Source organism: Rhincodon typus, chromosome 2 (assembly GCF_021869965.1).
Source record: "Rhincodon typus isolate 14 chromosome 2, sRhiTyp1.1, whole genome shotgun sequence".
Classification (NCBI taxonomy): Eukaryota; Metazoa; Chordata; class Chondrichthyes; order Orectolobiformes; family Rhincodontidae; genus Rhincodon; species Rhincodon typus.
Window position 1 is genome coordinate 68,111,380 of NC_063333.1, and position 5,651 is coordinate 68,117,030.

At 40.9% G+C, this 5,651-nt stretch overlaps 1 non-coding gene across 1 annotated transcript; it reads left to right on the forward strand.

Moving 5' to 3' along the window:
- Window positions 1-4,218: 4,218 nt before the first annotated feature.
- On the forward strand, window positions 4,219-4,292 carry trnai-aau. The gene has a single exon. It is a non-coding gene; the product is annotated as a tRNA-Ile (tRNA).
- Window positions 4,293-5,651: the final 1,359 nt, after the last annotated feature.

The following is a 5,651-nucleotide window of genomic DNA, read 5'->3' on the forward strand; positions in this document are numbered from 1 at the left end:
AGCAGCATCAGAGGAGCAGGAAGGCTGATGTTTTGGGCCTAGACCGAGAAGGCTGAGAGGGAGAAGTTATTTCAGTGAGAGAGAATGTTTGCGCCAGTGATAAAAGGGGGGAGGTTTCAGAGGATGAGAGAGGCGTGCGTGTCTGAAAGAAGGGTCTAGGCCCGAAACGTCAGCCTTCCTGTTCCTCTGATGCTGCTTGGCCTGCTGTGTTCATCCAGCTCTACACCTTGTTATCTCAGGTTCTCCAGCATCTGCAGTTCCTACTCTCTCTCATTGAAGATTCCAGTTTGTTTGCATCTGGAACAGTCTGAAAGAATCTGTTATAGTCAAAGAACCTGGAAGGTTCTGCTTTTATTATGCTATCAGTTACTCAGGAAAAGTTAGAGTATTGAAAATCTACTCTAAAACCTCCCACAAAACCCAACACAATTCCAATTCTCCCACTGTCCTGACAAAGCTCCACCAAACCCCCAACCTACCCAGGTCGAACCGCACCCTTCCCATGCTAGGACAGACAACCTCCATTGGGTCCAATGGACCTTCCTGACAATATCTGACATGCCTCTTCCATGCTGAGGTGACACCATCCCCTCCCCAAGATCCAAAACACCCTATACTACCCGAAACATTTCATCACATACCTGACACCCTATGCTCCTGACATCCTTGCACCTTACTAACCACACCATACCCACTTGATTGCCTTGTATTGCACTGGATTTACAAGCAGGAGTGTAAGCTGTTAGCTTGGTTTTGGCTTAGGCTAATCAAGGATTCATTCTGGCCTAGAAAACCCAAAGACTGGAAGTTTTTGAGTAGTATTTTGAGGAGCCCTGTCTGTAGTCAAAAGCACAATATAATTTTCTCCTAGAACAGTTCAGGAAATAAGGTACTTCAGGAGAAAGTTAGTTTGAGTAAGTTCCAGACCAGGAGTGTTTGGTTAGATTTGGCAGACTATCAAGTGATTGGGAAAGTGTACACTTTCAGTAGTGAGTATTCATGCAGGCAGACTTCAAAGTTCACAGAAAAGAAATGGGAGAAGCCAGTTGAGCTAAACTTAAAGTTTTGAGATAGAGGGCAATCTCTCTAATTCAATGTCAGAAAATGGTCATTGGGAATAGGTGAAAACTTTGTTTTATTGTGTGTCTTAAGATTTTTCTAAATTGTGTTCTATATTTAGATAGTTTGGTTATCACAATTTTTTCCTCCTACATTATAAACTTCTGTTTTATTATTAAAGAAAATCTGTAGTTTTTTGTGCTTATGTTTCAGCGAATGACTGCTATGATAAATTTTTAAAGATTTGATCTATCAAGCCAGTTTTCTTTCTAGGATCTGACTTGTTCAGTAATACCATCAGCTGGGATCATAAAAAGTGAAGGAAAGAGGGTCCTGAATGAATAGGGCAAATAGCATTGCATCAGATTGATAGATGAGCCGTAAATACAGGAATGATAGAAATCTCAGTGTTGATGAGAGGCACTGAATTCAATACCAAATTTCACATGTGAGAAAAATAAAGGGATAGAAAGGAAAATTAAGAAAACTGCTAGTTTTAAATTTGATGCTTTAGAGATTTCTAACAAGTAATCCTGAAGGAATGAGACGCCACACATTTAATAATGATGTTTCTAGTACCAGAGACTGAATGGCAGAAATTGACAGTTATCACGTTATCAAATAGGTACGAGCACTTGTCATGAAAAGCTTTACCTGCCTGTGGTGAGTTTAGGTCGTGTTAACTGTGCAACTTACTGCACCCTCAAACCATTAGTTGAAGTTGATTATGAATCAGATAGCAAAACGCCTTTTTCATAAAACCAGTAGTAAAGTAGTGTGGCTTGGACATCATCTTTTGGTCTTAACTTTAACTGCAGATCTTTCCCTCACCTGAAGTTAGTACCATTTACACAGAAATAGTAGCTTGTATTGTTAAACACAGCAGATCAGACAGCATCAGAGGTACAGGAAAATCAACGTTTCAGCCCGAAACATTGACTTTAGTGCTCCTCTGATGCTGTCTGACCTGCTATGTTTATCCAGTTCCATGTTTATTGACTCTGGCTTCCAGCATCTGCAGTCCTCATTGTCTCCAGGCTTGTGTTGTTAACCCTGCTGTTATATTGACAGAAAACCTGTGCAATTACCTTTTAGTACTAACAAGGTAACAAGCCATAATAGATTTAGGGATGTGTATCAAAACAAAATTATTTAAAAACCTCGCAGTGACGAACATATTACCAACCACATTAATGTGATTGAATTTGCTCTTATTTTGTAGAAAGGAGAGGCAGATATCAAAAGAAAATAGGAAAGAGAGACACTAAACAACATTTTAAATTTAAGAAAGGCAAACTTCAAAGGAGAAAGGAATGACCTGAGCTTGACAACTGTATTGGACCATTAATTGGTAAACCTGCAGCCAAACTGGTTAGTTGCTATGATACAAAATTGTATGCTTCCAGAAAAGACAAAGGCTCAAAGTGCAATGAAGCAATCATGGTCAACAAATAAGGTAAGAAATGCTGTCAATATTAAATAAAAGGCTTGCAGAAATGTAAGGAGAAATGGAAATGTAATGGGCCAGAAGAGCTATAAAAGCAACAAGATACAAAGATGTTGCAAAGGTGCAAAAATGGCTATATTAACAAGTACAAAGGTTATGGAGACTAGTAAGCAGGTTTTATGTAACTTAAGTACACAATGGTGGTATAGAAATAGCAATTCTATTAAAGATAGACATAGTTGAGCCTAATATGGAATATAAATGAAGTGAGACTTGTTAAACAAATATTCTCATCTGTTTCAGAGGAAGAGGAAACAATACCAATTGTACAAACAAAACTAGAAACAAATCAAAGACAGAAGCATAGTGGATCTAATTTAAGTGAAAAATAGTATTGGAGAAAGTACAGGATTTAAGATAGACAAATCTTCATGACCTGACAGTTTCCATCCCAAGCAGTAAAAGAAGACAAGGAAATTATAGATGCATAGGTCATAACTTTGAAAAGTTCTCTAGATTCAAAATTAGTGCCATGCAGAAATGTAAATATCACTCCATTATTTACAATAAGAAGGCTCTGTCCTAAATGGCTGACCTTGCATCCTGAATTCTAGAATCAGCAGCGAGGGGAAGTAACTTCTCACATCTGTATGAATCATAGAATCTCTACGGTGTGGAAATATGCCATTTGCCCCTTGGGTCCACACCGACCCTCTGAAGAGCATCCCACTCTGACACATTATCCCTGCAACCCTGCATTTCCCATGGCTAACCCACTTAAGCCTGCACATCCCTGGACATCTATCCTGCCAAGTCGTCAAGCTTTTTATACATTTCAGTGAGATCACCTCTCATTTTTCTAAACTTGACAGAATATATGCCCCTGTCATCTCACTTCATATGGTTGTCCTCATACCCAGGAATCAATATATACTACATTCCCTGTAAAACAATATGGCCTTCCTTAAGTACGGAAGTGAAAGCTATGCACAGTAGTCCAGGTATAGTCTCACCCACAACTAATGTAATTGCAGCACAACTCTTCACTTTTATTCTCTAACTCACTTGCAATAAACGTTAACATGTCATGTGCCTTCCTGACTGCTTGCTGTATCTGCATGTTTGCAACCCCGAAGCCTCGAAAAGATGCCATTTTCAAAAACAATTCTTCTGCTTTACTATAGTTCCGACCAAAGAGAATGATATCACACTTATCCACATTCTACTCCATTTGTCAGTTTTTCCCCAATCTTTTAACTGTACAATATCCCTTCGCAATTTCCTTCAGTCTACCTCACAGCTTAGCTTTGTTTATTTTTTAACAGACTATAGCTGTCATGGACAAGGCCGGCATTATTCAAATTGTCCTTAAAAAAGTTATCTTCTTTAAAAGCTAGAGTCCATAGGATGTAGGTGTACCTCAGTGCTGTTAAGAAGGGAGGTTCAGCATTTTGAGAAACTATGAAGGGATTGGATATATGTGATATATTTCCTGGTCAGGCTGGTGTGTGCTTTGGAGGGCAATTTGTAGGCGGTCGTGTTCTCATCCATCTGTTGCCCTTTCCTTCTAAGAATTAGAGCTCACCAGTTTTAGAGTCATCAAAGAAACCTTGATGTGTTTTTGCTTTGAATCTGATATGTACCACAGCACCAATGCTCCTAGGCTGAAGAAGTAAATGATTAAGCTAGTGGATGGGGCAAATGTTAGTGGCGGTCAGTTAGCTCAGCTGGTTAGAGCGTGGTGCTAATAATGCCAAAGTCATGGGTATGATCCCCATACTGACCAAGTGCGTCAAATTCTAGCTATGAGTTGCACACTTGTGGGTGGCCTGGTGGCTCAGTGGTTAGCACTGCTACCTCACAGTGCCAGGGTCCTGGGTTTAATTCCACCCTTGGGTGACTGTCTGTGTGGAGTTTGCATGTTCTCCCTGTATCTGCATGGGTTTCCTCCCACAGTCCAACAATGTACAGGTTAAGTGGATTGGTCATGCTAAATTGCCTGTAGTATTTCAGGGATGTGTAGATTATGGGGGATGGGTCTGGGTGGGATGCTCTGAGGGTCAGTGTGGACTGGTTGGGCCAAATGTTCCCTCATTGTAGGGATTGTATGATTCTTAACAGGGTTAACTTTGTCCTGGATGGATTTAAGGGAGCAGCTTTTTTCCTGGATGGAATTAAGCATCTTGAACGTTGTTGAGTTACTGATCCAGGCAAGTGTACTGTATTCCAACACATTGCTGACATGCACTTAGTAAAGTAGGCTGTTGGGAGTCGGCAGGTAAAGTACTCGTTTCAGAATTTCTAGCCTTTGATTTATTTATCTAGCTGGTTCAGTTCTGCTTTTGGTTGATCAAGTGGTTAATGGTCTGGAAGCAGGGAATAGGGTTAAGAAGATTATTTTCAGGGTGGCAGGCTGTCACTAGTGAAGTTTTGCAATGGTCAGTGGTGGGACGTTAGCTATTTCAAATTCTAAAAACAAATAGATAGTGGGGCAGCATCTGAGGCATAACCTGAAGCTCTGGAGCTGCATGCAATTCTTTAATACGTTATTTACAGCTCCTGTTTAATACTGTTTATGGAAACATGGTTTGTGGGCTGAATTTGTTTTTTTTGGCTGAGAGTTATATTGAGTTTCATAGAACCTTTCTGTCCATGAGGCCTAGCTAGACATTTTGACCATCTTACTCAACTTGCCTCATTAATTACCTACCCTGCTCTTATGGTGTCTACCGTCCCTGATTCTAGCCCCCTTCTGCCACCGGCTGATCGGAAAGAGTTCACTATTCACTGGGTATCTGCCAAAAGGCAAGCATCACTGGTACCCTTGTCATCTTTAAAAGGCTGCTATGCACTCGGGCGAGCACTGGCATCCTGATGCTGTCCTACTTGGTGATGGACAGTCATTCTAAACATGCCAGAGAAGGGATAAATGGTTGTGCATTTCTCCAACAGGGACTCAGAGATCTGGTGGATGGGGTGATCCAAAGGAGGGCTGGCAGAGGAGGTCATGCAACCTGACCCTAACTGCTTGGCCTGTGGTTGTCACCTGGGCAGTGCCATCTCTAGGGTATGGAAGAATGTCAGCAATAAACAAGCTCAATGATCTTCTCCTCACCATCACCGCACTCCTCTTCCTGCTACCTCA